At 44.7% G+C, this 18,208-nt stretch overlaps 1 pseudogene; it reads left to right on the top strand.

The window, feature by feature from the left end:
* Nucleotides 1-24: 24 nt before the first annotated feature.
* On the top strand, nucleotides 25-11,702 carry LOC105604226 (ADP-ribose pyrophosphatase, mitochondrial-like; annotated as a pseudogene).
* The last annotated feature ends 6,506 nt before the right edge of the window (nucleotides 11,703-18,208 follow it).

The raw sequence follows: 18,208 nt of genomic DNA, 5'->3' as shown, positions 1-18,208 counted from the left end.
TCCTCAGATGGCACTTGGAGCCTCAAGTCCCATTTCCTTAGTTTCCGAAGCCTCTATAGCTGGGCCTCCACCTTTCAGCCTCTTTTCCAGTGCCCAACCCTCACCCCCCCCAAACCCTTGTTACAAACCCTCAGATGCCCCTGGCCTTTCACAATTGATTTTGATCTACTCTATGTTCTGCTAGAAAATTCATGGCCCCCTCGACCTGTCCAGCTAGCATCCGCTCAGCTTGTCCACCGTCTATCCCTGTGCAGCCTCCTGACCTCTCTGCAGCCTCCTGACCCCTGTGCAGAATCCTCCTGTGTGGCTGCCATCAGCCTGACTTGAGGGTCAGTCATGTGCCCACTCTGTGCCCCCACTAGGCTGTGGATTCTGAAGAACAGGAACCTGGTTTTATTAATAGCAGAACTCTGGGGATGGGAGAGATGATGCCTGGAGAAAAAAATTAAGCATCTGCAACTCTGCGGGACAACAAAAACTCAGAAGAGTCTGTCAGGAGGGTCTCTTGATAGACCATCCACAAATCTTATCTTGCACAAAGCAAACACTTCCAAAAACCCAGAATGTGCTCCCAATTTGTCTCTGTGTCTCCACCTCACCACACCTTGGCTAGGTGCCCTCTGTACTCATCAGGGCACATAATAACCCTTGGAGGAATAAAACTGAGGTGTTCCTTAAGCTGAGGCTCAAGGTGATCAAAGTGAGTACAGTAAATCATGGAGGAATAGATGTGAATGGCCACAAACCCAGTCGTTTCACAGATAATTCCCTCAGCTCTGGCAGCTGCTGTGGATTTGTCCTTCTCCAGTCAAGCACTGGAGAAGTGGGCCCGGACTCTTCCTAACTCTTGGGATGGCTGGATTTCTTTCTCTCACTAGATGTGCTCTTTTCCCCGAGAAAGCTGTCTTTGAGCTCCAAGGGCGAGTCCAAGTGAAAGTAAAGTCTTTGCCAGGTACTTCAGTCATGTTGGCCTCTTTTCGACTGTATGGGCTGTAGCCCACCAGGCTCCTCTGTCCATGGGATTTTCCAGGCAAGAATACCAAAGTGGGGTGCCATTTCTTCCTCCAGGGGAATGTTCCCGACCCAGGGATCAAACCCGGGTCTCTTACAGTCTCCTGCATTGGCAGGCAGGTTCTTTACCACTAACCCCACCTGGGAACCCCAGGTACTTCAATAGTGATCTTTTAAAGCAGTGCATTAGTTACAAAGGGGCTTCCCAGGTGGCGCTAGTGGTAAAGAACCCATCTGCCAGTGCAGGAGAAGTACAGGACATGGGTTTGATCCCTGGGTGTGGAAGAGCCCCTGGAGGAGGGTGTGGCGACCCACTCCAATATTCTTGCCTGGAGAATCCCATGGACAGAAGGGCCTGGTGAGTTATAGGCCCACAGGGTCGCAAAGAGTTGGACACGACTGAAGCGACTTTGCTAGCAAGCATGCATGCACATTAGTTGCAACGTTGTTGCAAGAACTAGAATTACAAGCAGGAGAAGATGAGGCAACCCCCATATCAGCAATTGCGGAGTGCATCTCCTCCCCTGGGGCTGGAGAGACTAAGGGAGGAAGCTGCCAGGACCATGAAAGGCTTGTCCAGTGGGAGCTGGAGCCATGAAGGAAGTGTAACTACTGCTGGAGATGATTCCCAAGCAGACAGAGGGGAAGAAATCCCTTGAAGGCGGGACAGGACAGGGTCAGAACCTCTCCAATAACAGATCATAACAGTGAAGAGAGAATGGCTCTGAGAGTGCTCCGGACTTGGGTGCCTCAGTTGGTTACCTCTAGCACCCTTCCTGTGGGCACTGGGTTCTGACCCAGGCAGCACAGGCTGTCTTTCCAAGCCCCAGAATTCTTTCTTTCTTTTTCTCTTTGCCCTTTGGCTTCCACGTCTCCTTCTGTCCTCTTCTCTACCGTGACTCCTGTATGCTTCCTTTATTTCACTTACTTCTCTATCTCTGGCTCATAATTTTCTCCTTGTGTCCCCATAAACCTCCTCCTGACCTCTCTATTTCCCACTGAGCCTCTTCCCACCTCTGCCTGCCCTACTCCTTCCTGGGCAGGAGGGTAGCCTTCTTCTGCTTGAAGGAGATGAGCAGGTTCCTCTGTAGGTAATGCAATTGAAAACTATCATATTGTTGCCTCTCTAGACACTATGCTGGATACTTCATCTATGTTATCTCATTTAATCCTTACCTCACACCTACCTGCTGGGCACCACTTAATAGAACTTTGGTGGCATCATAACTGCCCGTCTGAGGAAAGGGTTTTGTGGTGCAAGTCACCAGTGAAACTACTAACGGTCCTCTTACCCTTTCTCATCTTCAAGTGTCTCCCTCCACCCTTTTTTCTCCTTATCCTACATCTTTCCCTTTCAATAACACAGATATTTTTCCTAGATCTCAACCCTCAACAGTTTCATACATCTCCGCTGTAAATCTTCAAAGATTGCAAATGGATATTTGAAGAAGATTGCATTTCAGTTGGCTTTTGAAAGCTGGACAGGATTTCAATAGATGAAGATCGAGGAAGGACATTCTTGGTGGAACAGTGAATGATATGGTCCAACTTGACTTAAACACAAGAGATGGCCATGAAATAAGGTCAGATTTCAGAAACTTGTCTTTAGAGCTCAGTACTCTAAGACCACTCAGATATATCATATAATTCATGTAAGTAGGATCATAACATTCTAAAGCCAGAAAGCAATCTAGACATTGTCTGACCCAACATGTCCATTTTTAAGTGAACTGAACCTTCAAAGACTTAGGTAACTGAAGTAGTTAAACATGGGCATTAGAGTCGACTACCTGTATTCAAATCCCTGCTTTGACAAATGTTAGGTAATATGATCTTGAACTTATCTGTGTTCCTCCTGTTATAAAATAGGAAACTTGACAGAACCTACCTCAGTGGATTGTTGTAAGAATTAAATGTTTTTACAAGTAAAACACATAGTACAGGATCTGTCATATAGTCTGTCTTAAGTAAATATAGGTGAGTATTATAATGTTTTCCTATAGTTATTCACTAGCAAATACCAGAGCCAGAACTGATCCGCCAAGTCTTTTAAGCCGTGGTTGAGGATCCTCTCCGTTGCTAGATGTTACGTCTCAGGGTGCTTGCTGAATGCCATCTGTGGGGCTGTGGTGTTGCCCTAGTCTGCTGTCTGCAGAAGTTCTCAGTTATCTTTCTAGCTCACATTTCTCTACATTTCTACCAGCCTCGGCAATCTCACTGTGCAGTCAGTCCTGTATATGTGAAGTTCCTGGAGAGGAGAGGGACATGAAAATTAGCAAGGGACATATATTTCATAGTCAACAATACAGTTGACAAGTTTTGATATCATCAGATTTTACTAATTTAGGCTTCAAAGGGCCAAAGAGTCATTGAATTAAAGGAGTTGGAGTGATCTTTCTTCAGCCTAGAGACTGTCAAACCTACCAGTTTAAATTTTGGTAGTTCCTTAGGAGAACCCACTGGGATCAAGGAAAAGCCTTCCTTGAATTTGAGTGTCCAATCCTTCAACAAAATTGTAGTAGTAGACAATCTCTTTTGTCCCTCCACCTTTGCTTTCTGAGCCCCTGGTCCCGCTTTTCAAAACTCCCCAGCTCTATGAACTGCATGCTGTCCACTCTCTGGACTGTAAGCATCCTGAAGTGACGCACCACAATTTACTCACCTTTTCATCTCCGGAATGTAGCTTGAGACAACAGGTGTCCACGCATTGTTGAACGGACTGATGTGAGCAATGCCGCACACACCAAGAGGATCCCTTCCGCCGCCGCCTCCAAAACTTTGTCTCCTCAGTTGGTTTGCCTTAGCTGGTTGTCAGCCTGCTACACTAATTCACCAGAGAAAGCATGACAGCAGCTAAATGTGGAATAAATGCTCACTTTATAATACAAACTGCATCCAAAGGGTTTTAATAGTAGAAACCCAGGCAGTATTTATGAGAGTCAGAACAATTTCTGGGGGGCAGCTGGACTTCCCTAACACCTTCATATCACACCACACAAACCGAACCTTATCTCTCCTATAAATAAAGGCTACTTGACTTTGATTGTTACACATTTTAGTTTAGATTTATTAGGTTAATTTGGAGATAGCCTCCATTCTACATATTAATTATCCCACCTAAATCATTTCTTAAAAGGTGCAGCCTTCTTTAATCTTAAGAATGTCAATCATTGTCTCATTTTTCTCTTTTATATCCCAAAGCCAGGCTGATGACCCAATACCTTGAGCACTCACTGACTCTTTAAGCCCTCATATCTTTCTCCACTTCCTAGACTTCATTTACATGCTTCCTCTGGGAAGCTGGAAAGAATCCAAAGGGTTAACTCTAGATCAACTCCTCGTTTTGTAGGAGAGGAACCTGCGGCAGGGAGATGTCAGTGACAGAAGCTTGAATTCCCAGTCATCATTCCACGCTCTGTCCGTCTAAAGGTAGACCACGCATTGCCAGCTGCCTTCCTGACTTCCACCTGTCACCACCATCCTTTGAGCCCCTGAGGATTAAAATGGGTGTGTTTTGACTCTTCTTTTTCTTCAGGCCTCCCCTTCCACATCAGGATATCTCTGACTTGTCTTTCTCGTCTGAGCTGTCCCATGACTCAGGGCTATTACTACAATAGGTTGTTAAATGGTTTCATTGTCTCTCTCCAATTTCCTTCTCTTTTACAGAGTCAACCTAGCAGAACCATCTTAATATAACTCAAGTTTTTTTTTTTAATTAATTTAATTTGAGGATAATTGCTTTACAATATGGGGCTTCCCAGGTGGGGCTGGTGGTAGAGAACCCACCTGCCAGTGCGGGAGGTGTAAGAGAGGCAGGTTCGATCCCTGGGTTGGGAAGATCCCCTGGAGAAGGGCACAGCAACTCACTCCAGTATTCTTGTCAGGAGAATCACGTGGAAAGAGGAGCCTGGTGGGCTATCATCTGTGGGTCACACAGAGTCAGACACGACTGAAGTGATTAAGCATGCATTCACTTTGCTGTATTGCGACGGTTTGGCCATACATCGACATGGATCAGCCACAGGTATACATATGCCCCTGCATCCTGAACCTTCCTCCCACTTTCCTGCCCAGCCTATCCCTCTGGGTTGTCCCAGAGAACCAACTTTGGGTGCCCTGCTTCATGCATCGAGCTTGCACTGGTCATCTATTTCACATGTGGTAATGTACGCATTTCAATGCTCTTCTCTCAAATCATCCCACCCTCGCCTTCTCCTACTGAATCCAAAAGTCTCCTCTTTACATCTGTGTCTTCTTTGCTGCCTGCACGTATGATCATCAGTACTGTCTTTCTAAATTCCATATATATGCATTTTTTAATAGTTATAATAAAATGGTGACATTTTGCCATGTAAAGTCAAATGCAACATGCATTTAGACTATCCATGAAAGACAAGTTTATTACTGTCAAGACTTTCCAGTTCTGAAACCTATACTAGTAACTAGCTGAGCAACCTTAGGTAACTCCTATGAACTCTCATGTCCTCAGTGTGTTAAGTGGTGATATTATCAATACATGTGCCTAACGCATAGGTTTGCTTGAAAATTAGGTGAGATAATAAATGCAGAATGATTAGTAACAATAGTTACTAATGATTAGTAACAATTAGTTGTCATAGGTAATATTTGCTGAGTTCATAATGCCTATGGACCAGGCATTATCCTAAGCTCTTTAAATGAATTGTATCATATTGACCCTTTAACATAGATCCATTATTATTTCTAGATGAGAAAACTAAGGTCCAACAGATTTCAGAAATTTTCCAAAGACTAAAACGCCAAGAAGTGACTGAACCAAGATTCAGAACTGGGCAGTCAAACCTGGACAAACCTGTATACCACAGACTGGTACACAGAAAGCACTTAGTCAATGGTAGTTACTGTTGCTTTTATTACGAGTATTATTACATTAAAGACAGGAGAAATCCTTTCTTCTGCCTTCCTTCCCAGTTTCTTTCAGAAGTTGAGCCTCAGCATCACAGCGGGAATACAGTTTGCTGAGTACCACGTATTTCTGCTTCCCAAAGAGAGGATGGAAGGATGATCAGGGATTCTTGCACTGTTGGGGCCCTGTAATCACCGTGGCCCTCCCCGTCCCTGTAATATTCTTGATAAAATAGGACTCACGCAGGCAATCTCTAGTCCAGGAAGAGTTCCCAGAGACAGGTCAAAGATTTGTTCTCTGATGGTGCTAGAGTTCCTTTAGGGCTTTCTCATGGTTGGGACCAGAACATTCTCTCTGTCTAGCGCTGCTTGTTTTTCCACCTCAGAAGATAATTTAGGGAAGAGAATCTCCCCAGTGGCTTCCCAGCAAATAATTCCTTTGGTCTATATTGTAGTATTTCATTTCCTTCCCTTAGGGTACCGTTTGCATCAAATGGTCCGATTTAAGTCTTCTTCCCTTTGATGACTCTAAAAACAAAACAAGCCCCCTCATTACTGGTTTGGATGTTCCTCCCCAGGCGCTCCCTGCACTCTTCTTTTGCCTACTCAGTTTCTGCTTTGGGTTGACACACCAGGCCTTCCCTGCTCCCTCGCTTTCCTCAAGTGCCACTGCCCCCTGAGCATCTGGCTGTTTATATTTGAACATCTGGTCTTTCTGATTCATAGCATTTGACCTTGGCCTTCCAATAATGGGATTTTCATAGATCCTGGAATCATACAATGTTAAAGCCAGAAGGACTTTTGTAGATACCAGAGGCCATGTGATTCCTTTTACAGTGAAGAATCAAGACTCAGGGAAGCCAAGTGTCGGATGCACAACTACACAGCCTATGATGGGGGAAGCTAGAACCAGACCCAAGACTTGCACTTCGTTTATTTTTTGTGAGTTAGATTATGATGCCTGGAAATAATAATATAAGGAATTTACAAGTGTCTTCTCCCAAAACGTTTAGTTTTTCATATCAGTGGTTTTCCTAATACATTTCCAGGAGCCTCAAAGACTAGGAATTACACGACTGAAAAGAACGCAGCCATAAGGAGACATGAAGGACTTCCCTAGCGGCACAGTGGATACGAATCCACCTGCCAACGCAGAGGACACGGGTTGCATCCCTCGTCTGGGAAGATTCCACGTGCCGCAGAGCAACGAAGGCCCATGCACTGCGGCGATTGGATCCTGCACACTCTTTTAAGGGCCCACAAGCCGTAAGTACTGAGACCACATACCACAACTACCGAGTCCACGTGCTCCAGCTACCGGAGCCTGTGTGCCTAGAGCCTGTGCCCCCCAGCAAGAGAAGCCACTGCAGTGAGAAGCCTGGGCATCGCAGCAAAGAGCAGCCCCCGTTCACTACAACTGGAGAGAGCCCTCATCCAGCAACAAAGACCCAGCCTAGCCCAAAATAAGTAAATATGTAATTTTTAAGAATAACGAAGACATGAGTTACAGAGTTGGGAACCTGTCCCAAAATGATCGTCTTTCTTTTCTAGTGTACTTTGTACAGTGTACACAGCAAATCCTCGACAATGATGATGATGAATGAGGACCAGGTCTCATGTTTCTCTGCTTTCAATGCTTTTTTTTTTTTTTTTTACCATTTTGATCTCTATGTGTGTGTATGTGCTCAATTGCTCAGTTGTGTCTGACCCTTTGCGACCCCCTGGTCTGTAGCCCACAAGGCTCCTCTGTCCAAGGAATTGTCCAGGCAAGAATATTGGAGTGGGTTGCCATTTCCGACTTCAGGGGATCTTCCAGACCCAGGAATTGAACCTGGGTCTCCTGCATTGCAGGCAGATTCTTTACCATCTAGGGAGTATATAGCCCAGCTATTTCTGGGTTTCCAGACTTTTGGAAACCTGACTCATTCAGTTTAGAGTTCTTACGATGAGTGGGTATTCAGTAGCTGCCTTTCAATAGTGATGGTAATAACTTCAAAGGGTTAGAGATCTACCCCCAAGCACACATAGGTATTTTGAAACTTTTCTAAATTTAAGGAAGTGTGTTCTCAAAATAATACCAACTATTGCATAAAAGAAGCATTCTCTGGTCAGGTAGTTTGGAAAATACCGGATGAAACAGAATTAAACTGTTGGGTTGACTTGTTTTGTTTTTACTGGATCTTTAAAGCACGCTGTGAATCCTAAATTCCTAAAGGAGGACGGTAAAATATGTAGAATTTCCCAGACATATTTGACTGTCAAATCGTTTATTCCTTGAACATCTTTTTCATGGGGGGTGATCTAACATGGAACAAACGTTGGGAAATGTTAAATATCCTTTGGGCTTCAGTTAGAGTATACAGTGCTCCATTTGTTCTAAAATTGTTTCAGACATTTGGATACCTTTCCTTCGGGTTTGTTATCTTAGATACAATGACTTAGCCTGTGCTGCTGCTTCTCATATCATTTCAGGACCTGCTGCTGCTAAGTCGCTTCAGTTGTGTCCGACTCTGTACGACCCCAGAGACGGCAGCCCACCAGGCTCCCCCGTCCCTGAGATTCTCCAGGCAAGAACACTGGAGTGGGCTGCCATTTCCTTCTCCAATACATGAAAGTGAAAAGTGAAAGTGAAGTCGCTCAGTTGTGTCCGACTCTTAGCGACCCCATGGACTGCAGCCCACCAGGCTCCTCCATCCATGGGATTTTCCAGGCAGGAGCACTGGAGTGGGGTGCCATTGCCTTCTCCATTTCAGGACCTAGACACTGTTATTTTTCAGCCTGAATTTCTCTAGACAGAGAATCGTAGCTAATTTAACTCTAAATTCATATGTGAGCCTCTCAATTTTCAAGATCGTTTCAACTGTCCTGTTGTAATCTACAGTTTTCAAGGTGCAGGGTCAAAAAGTCAATGATACCTACAGTAATGACAGCCAGCATTTCTGAGTATGCATGATGGGCCACTTACTGTGCTAACAGCTTTACATGTAACAGCCTACCTAACTGTCACCAAAATGCTCTGAGGCAGATTCTTTTTCCATCTTACACTAGAGGAAGCTGAAGTCAGCTTCTGTAACTTAAGTTACTTTTCCCGAGAAGATCCCAGGTAAGGAGGGAACGCTGAGGTTTGAACCTGATTGTGTTCAACTCTTAAGGATTACTGTGCACTGCCCTTCCCATGTTACTTTCTTTTTTTATTGAAGGATAAATGCTTTACAGAATTTTGTTGTTTTCTGTCAAACCTCAACATGAATCAGCCATAGGTATACATATATCCCCTCCCTTTCAAACCTCCCTCCCATCTCCCTCCCCATTCCACCCCTCTATGTTGAGACAGAGCCCCTGTTTGGGTTTCCTGTTACTTCTATTTTTAAATATATATGCTGCCTTTTCAACCAGAATCCTTTAAGAGCAGATACCACATGGTCCAGACCTCAGTACAGTCTTCTGTCTGACAGCTCCTGGCATGCTATAGCCGTTCATCCTTTGGACATAAAGCTTATGCAACTGGCCTAAGCCATTCAACTAGTGAGGTGGGCCTGAGATTTGGAACCTTCCTCCCCCACCCCCAACCCCCTCCCCCACTGCCCCCACATTGCAGGCATTGCATCTCATGAATTTCTCACCAGACCACGCAGGGTGCATCAAGAGAGCTTTCTCCTTCCAGGGCACTCTTGCCAGGCTTTCCAGCATCCCATACAAGTTTGTGCCCCACAGCCTCCAACACATTCATTCTGGTTTTTCCCAAATAGACTCTGGTCCTACACTTGGTGAACTTTTAAATAAATGTACCCTTAAGCCAATTTACCAAGCGAAGCAAGTTATTCTGTGCTGATTTTGTTGGTGGTGTTTGACCCCGGTTGAATTCCTTGGTTGGGAAGATGCCCTGGAGAAGGGATAGGCTACCCACTCCAGTATTGGTGGACTTCCCCTGTGGTTCAGCCGGTAAAGGATCCGCCTGCAATGAGGAAGACCTGGGTTGATCCCTGGGTTGGGAAGCTCCCCTGGAGAAGGGAAAGGCTGCCCACTCTAGTATTCTGGCCTGGAGAATTCCATGGACTCGACTGAGCGACTTTCACTTTCTTTCTCAACCGTTTGGAATCCTTTCCAGACACTGAAATCTTTCAATGTAAAATGCAAACGCCATGCTCCCCAGGGAGCGCGGGGCGTGGTTTGCGGTGAGCCTCCTCCAGGGCCCCCATCCCCCAGGGCCCCCATGCCCCATCCCCACGGCTCCCGTCCCCAGTGGCTCTGTTCCGCGGGAGAGCCGCCCCCCTCTCCTACGCTCGCCATCGAGGATTTCTGACGCCCCACCTTAGAGCAACCGAAATCCCCGCAGCCTGCCGGGCGGTGGATGGCTGGACACTGCCAGGCAAAGGCTTTGGCCCCAGCGTTTCTCTCTGTGGCCTTGGCCTCTGCGGCAGTCAGACCCAGCAGCTGCCCCATCTCAGCCGGCTGGAGCCCATTTTCCTCACACGGGTTTCCTCCGAATTTCATCATGTCAGTTTCAAACAGCGCTGCTGAGAAGCCCGGACGTCACCATACCCGGGCTCTCAAGTGGAGCGAAGCCAGGTTTCCAATGAGAAGGTGAGCTGGCTGGTTGAGCGGCCAGAGTGCAAGCCTGTCGAGTCCACTTCTGGATCAGTCTTGGCGGGACCAAGGTGGGCACACCCTCTCTTGGGTGAAACTTCTCTCCCAAATTTAACGAAAAGGATGGGCCTGTTGAGAGAGGGAGCCAGAACAGTTGGTATGAGGTTGAACATGGTAGACCTAGAAACCCTGCAGGTGGGACAGGCCTGGTTGGTAGAGGGCTTTGGGGGCGCTGAGGCCCCAATCATGTTGCAGATGCCATCTTAGCCAGGTGGAAAAAGGGCAGCAAGGGGAATAAAGTAGCCCATCCTGTCTCTGGGAGAAACGTCCTGCAGTTTGTAGCTATGGAAAGGAAGGACGGTGGGGAATGGGCCATCCCAGGGGGAGTGGTGGGTCCAGGAGAGATTAGTGCTGCACTGAAGAGAGAATTTGCTGAGGAAGCCGTGAACTCCTCCCAGAAGCCCAGAGCAGACACACAGGAGCTGGAGAAACAGTTGCACAAACTATGCAGCCAGGAACACTTTGTGGTCTACAAAGGCTACGTGGGTGATCCCCGGCACACAGATAATGTATGGATGGATACAGAGGCTGTGAACTATCACGATGAAACAGGGGAGGTCATGGATCTTCTGTCCCTGGAAGCTGGCGATGATGCCGAGAAAGTGAGATGGGTGGATATCAATGATAAACTCAAGCTTTATGCCAGCCACTCCCAATTTCTTCAACTTGTGGCTGAGAAACGAGGTGCCCACTGGAGTGAACACTACCCTGAGTAGTGGCATGGAGTCTCCTGTAAGCTAGAAGCCTTCAGATGAATACAGGTAGATAAGAAGCAAACAGCCCAGAACTCACATTGAACAGGACAGGGAAGATCATTGATTTTGGTGATGATTTCCCAAACTGTTCACAGGCTGGAGGCTCTGTATCAGGTAATAATACTAGACTCATATGGAGAAGTGGAATCACAAGTGTATGCTTTCCAATGGGAAGAAGAAGAACGTAGTCATTTATTGTGTATGTTACATACATGGCTTTAACCAAATTATACAGCTAATGCTCTTTGAAGAATTACAGGTAAAAGAAAGATAAGTTTTAATCCACCATATCCTCTACTTTTCATCCTGCTTACATTTGTCAATTCTTTCTCTTGATGTGTTAGACTGTGGTTTAAGTTTAATGTATAATCTGAGTTTTAGAATAACATTTATTTTTCAAATTTAGCTTTATGTGATCTTATATTGACTGCTTTCAAGTACAGAAGTGCTCTGGTTTTTCTTGTTTTTAGAACCTTCAGTTTTATGAGAAAATTCCATCCCTATTTTAGTCCATAAGGATCAAGTACTTATGAACCAGAAAAAAAAAATGCAGTGACAAAATGAGTTTAATATCCAGCCTTCTCTCTGGTTATCACAGCTGTTTGTTCTGAACAGAGTGGACTAAGCTAAAGACATTTGTTTCATCTCAGAAGACCCTACAAATGCCAATTCCTGTCAGGAAGGAGTCTATCAGGAGATGTATATAATCACAGCCTGATAAAAAATATAATTCACATCTACCTTTCTCCATTAAAAAAAAAAAACAAACCCAATATATAAATAGAGAAAGTGTCTATAGTTAGTTTGCAAACAGAGATACCCCCTGATAATCACCAGTGAAGGGATCCCAGCAGCAACAAATAGGACAGAAATACATTTCTTCCCTCTCTTATCACCTAAAAAAAGCCAGTTTTAACTTTATTTGTATGTAATACAATATATGGAAAATTAACTCAAACTACTGTGGTGAGACTTTTATAGCTAAAGGAGAAAACTATTTGTAGTTTTATAGGTATTGATAATCTCATAAGAAAATGCTATTGTAGGCATTGATAATCTCATAAGAAAATATTTCCATAATCATAGCTAACACTGATATTCCACTTACCGTGTGCACACACTGTTGTAAGTGCCTTATTATAGTTATTTATTTATTCCTAAGGATTCCCCTAAGAGGAGGAAGGTACTCTTTTTTTTTTCTATAATATCTTTTATTATTTTTAAAATGAATTTATTTTAATTGGAGGGTAATTATTTCACAATATTGTATTGGTTTTGCCATACACTGACTTGAATCCACCATGGGTGTACACGTGTTCCCCATCCTGAACCCCCCTCCCTCCTCCCTCCCCATCCCACCCCTCTGGGTCATCCTAGTGCACCAGCCCTGAGCACCCTGTCTCATGCATCGAACCTGGACTGCTGATCTGTTTCACATATGATAATATAAATGTTTCAATGCTATTCTCTCAAATCATCCCCCCCTCGCCTTCTCCCACAGAGTCCAGAAGACTGTTTACATCTGTGTCTCTTTTGCTGTCTCGCATATTGGGTCATCATTACCATCTTTCTAAATTCCATATATATGCATTAATATACTGTATTGGTGGTTTTCTTTCTGATTTACTTCACTCTGTATAATAGGCTCCAGTTTCATCCACCTCATCAGAACTGATTCAAATGTATTCTTTTTAATGGCTGAGTAATACTCCATTGTGTATATGTACCACAGCTTTCTTATCCATTCATCTGCTGATGGACATCTAGGTTGCTTCCATGTCCTAGCGATTATAAACAGTGCTGCGATGAACAATGGGGTATATATGTCTCTTTCAATTCTGGTTGGAGGAAGGTACTCTTACCTCACAGGCTTGGCTCTCTAGGGAGCAGACTCAGAGAGGGTCATTGACATTGTAAGAATGTTTCTCAGGGAGAGGTCTTGGGATCCACTCCTGAGGAAGGGAAGAGAAAAAGCAGGGTTGGGTAGGATGAGATGTGAGGTGGAAGCCTAGTGAAGCCCTCAGTTCACCCCATAGGGAGCTCTGGAGCTGGGAAGGCTCTACCAGCTGCCCTGAATTAGGGCGAAGGTTCAGGCCTTGATAATCTTTGTTGATCAGTCACTGGATGTGGGCTGCCCAGGGAAGGGGGTGTGACCTAAGGAGAGACCATTGCCTCAGCCAGGGCCATGCCCAGAGAGGGCTCCCAGATGAATATCATCTTCTGGTAACAGTCCCCAGCCACTGAGACGGGGGTCTGCAGAAGGCAAGGGTTAGGCCCCGCAGGGCCCACTGCATTTCGTCCCCCTGGTTCACAGATGGTGACTGAGGCGCAGAGAAGTCACGGAACTTGCCAGTTATACCACCAGTGAGTGATGGAGGTGGGATTAAAGCACAGATCTGAGGGCTCAGCAGCCCATCCCCTTGACCACAATACCACAGTCCCTCCAATCTGGAGGGTAAAAAATTCGCCTGCAATGCAGGAGAACCCTGTTTGGTTCCTGGGATGGTAAGATCCCGTGGAGAAAGATATGGCAACCCGCTCCAGTATTCTTGCCCAGAGAATCCCATGGACAGAGGAGCCTGGTGGGCTACAGCCCATGGGGTCTCAAGGTTGGACATGACTGTGTGACTAACACTTGGTGTCCCCAGGTGCCCTGTGTTTCTTTAAAACAGAGAAGAAAAAGAAATTACCACGACATCTCTTTCTACAAGCACATTTGGTCAGAAATCCTTTTTCTAACCCTGAAGGACATGTGCGTGGCTTCATTTATTTTCCTCTTGAAGGATGTTGCATTTATACGGTGATGACAACTGTAAAAACATTCACCCCTGGATGCCACCACTGTTCATGCTCAGGAAAAAATTTAATACTTGCTTTTCTTTGTAAATTCTATAACTGCTTGTTTTAAGGATGGAATCATCTGTCCTATATATTAGTCTCAACTCAGTAACTTTTCCAAGTGAGATATGCTCCTAGTCTTTATTTGAATAATTGGGGTACCTGGTTGGTCTAACATTATTTTGAACATTCCTAAACCTACATCATTATTTTTTTTCAAAATGTAATAAGCTTCTAAATAAATATACTTACACATATACACACACACACCCCATAATCATTGCCAAGACATGAAATGATGAAGGTCTAATGTCTTAAACTTAATGTATCCAGGACAGTATTTTTGATTTTTTTTTTCCCCAAGAAAACTATTCTTCCATTACTCTTCCAAGGTAATTGGCACTAAAATCCACCCAAGTTGCACAAGAAAACAAGGAATTATCCTAGATTTCTTGCTTCCTTTCACTTCCCATATTAATCCATCTGCAAAATTTAGCTCGACCTTCAACACAATGTATCTGGAATCATTCACTGCTTTCCACCTTCAGCGACCACCCTAATCAAGCCACCACCCTCCTTCTCTGCTGCTGCTGCTGCTGCTGCCAAGTCGCTTCAGTCGTGTCCGACTCTGTGCGACCCCACAGACGGCAGCCCACCAGGCTCCCTGGTCCCTGGGATTCTCCAGGCAAGAGCACTGGAGTGGGTTGTCATTTCCTTCTCCAATGCATGAAAGTGAAAAGTGAAAGTAAAGTCGCTCAGTTGTGTCTGACTCTTTGCGACCGCATGGACTGCAGCCCACCAGGTTCTTCGGTCCATGGGATTTTCCAGGCAAGAGCACTGGAGTGGGGTGCCATTGCCTTCTCCGCCCTCCTCCTCTAAGACTAGCCTATTTGCCTCCTAACAGGCTCTCCTCCTCCCATGCTTGTCCTCCTACAGTTCGTTCTTCACAAAAGATGAAATGACCTTTTTAGAATGTCAGTCGCGTGTCCCACCTATCTTGAAACGATCCAGTTGTTTCCTTTTTTACATAAAACCCAAACTGTTCACCCAGGCCTACCTCTCCCGGGTGATGCCTACACTCTGGTCTGACTGAGGCACGTTCCACCCTGCCTCGTCAAGCCTCTCTCTCCTGCCATTCGTCATATTTGCCCTGGTTCTTCCCTGCCTAGAATATCCTCCCATATCTTCACAGAGCTGGTTCCTTGGGTCAGTCAGATCTCATTCAAATAACACTTCCCAGAAGAGTTTTCCCAGTCACGTAATCTGAAGTAGCTTGTCCAATCCATTTTACTCCTTTACCCTGTTTTATTTTCTGCATAGTATTTAGCACCAGCTGAAATTATCCCATATATTTCTGTCAATTTACATGAGAGTCTAGAGATTTTTCTGTCTTGTTGACTAGTATACCACCAATGTCTAGAATAGTGCCTGGCATGTCAACACATTATTTGCTGGTATTAACAGTTTTTTATAAAAACATGTATGTGTGTGTCTATGTATGTGTGTGTGTGTGTGTGTGTCTGCACCGGTCTCTGTTGCTGCACACAGGCTTTCTCTAGTTGCAGGGAGCGGGGACTGGTCTTTGTTGCAGTGTGCAGGCTTCTCATTGCCATGGCCTCTCTTGTTGCAGAGCATAGGCTCCAGGTGCCTGGGCCTCAGTAGTTGCAGCCCACAGGCTCAGTAGCCGCGGCTCTCGAGTTTCAGGGCACATGGAATCCTCCAGGACCAGGGATCAAACTCATGTCCTGTGTGTCGGCAGGCAGATTCTTATCCACTACACCACCGGGGAAGTCCCAACAGTTTGTACATACGCTTCTCTCTTTAAATAAAAATTATAAATGTGATCACAGTACCCTTGGCCTTTTTTATTTAAAAAGATTTTTATCAAATTTTAGACTTAGAAAAACATTGCAAAAATATTACGTAGAGTTCCCATATAACCCTTCACCTAGCTTCTACAAATATTAAGAACTTATATAGTACAATTATTGAAACCTAAAATTAGCATTTATTTAATATTTTTACTACTAACTAATCTATGATCTTATTCAAACTTTGCTAACTGTTCTACTAACGTACCTTTTCTGTTCTAGAATCCAAATTCCATTTAAATGTCATGTCTCTTTTACTTCTTCCAATTTTATAAAGCAAAGTGAAGTCGCTCAATCGTGTCTGACTCTTTGTGACCCTGTGGGCTGTAGCCTACCAGCCTCTTCCGTCCATGGGATTTTCCAGGCAAGAGTACTGGAGTGGGTTGCCATTTCCTTCTCCAGGGGCTCTTCCTGACCTAGGGATTGAGCCCCAGTCTCCCGCATTCAGGCAGATGCTTTGCCATCTAAGCCAATCTTGTAAAGTACCTCAAATTTTTTTGTCTTTCATGACCTTGACACTTGCCTAGGTATTGGCTGGTTTTTCTGTTCTCTTTTGCTTTTTAACTAGAATGTTCCGCAATTTGGATTACTCTGACATTTTATTACGCATTGATCAAGGTAATGCATTTTTGTATGAATACCATATTTGTGATGTTGTTTGGCTCAAATTTTATATTAAAAAATTAAGGTAAAATTCTCAGTGTAATCACTACCAGATAGTAATCAGTATATGCTCTATGTTAAAACATCACTGTGAAATTTCCAACCACCCTGTATTACTTTTGGCCTGTATTTTTATATTTTTATGTGTTTGTGCACATGCACACACAATCAAATATACGTATGCTAACCCTCCCACCCCTCCTCTGAAAAGAAGTAACTAGGAAGCTCTGAATTTCATTCATTATCTTCTCTATCATCTTCCGTCAAGTTCCAGGGGTGACAATCAAATCCTGTGTATCCCACTGTTACCTATTAAAAAAAAATTTTATATATATATATATATATATATATGTCCCTGCAAACCATCCCAAAACACAGTGGTTTAAAACAAAAATATCAAGTTTGTAAGTTTGAAGGTGGACCGCAAGGGCAGGACTTGACAGTGTGGTTTTTCTGGTCTTGACTGGGCTCATGTCTGAGAGTTGGCTGTCCTTTGGCTAATCTAGGATGAACTTGGGATGATGAAAGCGACTCTGCTCTGCACCACAGGTCTTTCCTCTCTTGTTAGGCTAGTCCAAGCTTGTCCATATGGCAATGGCCGTGGAGCAAATGTCAAATGGAAACATGCAAGGGTTCCTGAGTCCCAGACTCAGGACTGGCACCAAATCATTTCCCTGCATTCTATTAGAAACAGCAAGTCATAAGGGGAACCCAGATTTGATGGGTAGGAAAATGACTCTATCTCTTCAGTGAGGGGAAGTGAAAGGCCAAGTGGCAAAGGGCATGGACACAGGTGTGAAGTATTGAGGCCATGGGCGCACTCAGGAGTCCAACATCTACTGTGCCTTTTAGCAGTTGCATTGAAATAAAATTCACACACCATACAGCTCACTCATTTAAAATGTACCATTCAGTGGTTTTAACTGTATTCGCAGGGTTGTGCAACCACCACAGTCACCTTTAGAACATTTTCATCATCCCGATAAGAAGCTCCAGGGCCACAGAACGCCTTTACGATTTCTTCTTCTTTACTTTGGAGCCAAAGACTGTATCTTAATCATTTCTGCATCCCCAGTGTCTAGTACAGGGCTTCTTCCACTATGCTAGCGCTGAGTCGAGTCAGCCATATCCGACTCTGTGACCCTACGGGCTGTAGCCCGCCAGGCTCCTCTGTCCAGGGGATTCTCCAGGTAAGAATACTGGAGTGGGTTGCCATGCCCTTCTCCAGGGTGGTCCACAGTAGGCGCTCAATAAATGTCTGCCAAAAAAGAACTGAAGAACCAGCGGGTTTTGCCTGCTCAACCCCGAAGTTTACCTACTAACGTTTCTCAGGATTCTAGGGTCAATCCCAAAGTGTTTGTTTTGGTGCACCCTTCTGCCTCTTCCTCCCCCTGGCAAGGGTTGGGCAATTGTTCCCTCTGATGAATCATTTCCAGTTACTGTCAGCATGCTGCTGAACGTTCTTTTTTCTTTTTGTCAGGGTTTTTATCAAACAGGATGACAAATGGTGAAAGTAAAACTATAAGTAATTACGAAGTC

Source organism: Ovis aries, chromosome 22, assembly GCF_016772045.2.
Source record: "Ovis aries strain OAR_USU_Benz2616 breed Rambouillet chromosome 22, ARS-UI_Ramb_v3.0, whole genome shotgun sequence".
NCBI classification, from domain to species: domain Eukaryota; kingdom Metazoa; phylum Chordata; class Mammalia; order Artiodactyla; family Bovidae; genus Ovis; species Ovis aries.
The sequence above is the reverse complement of the archived record's forward strand: the minus strand, read 5'-3'. Positions and strand labels throughout refer to the sequence as shown.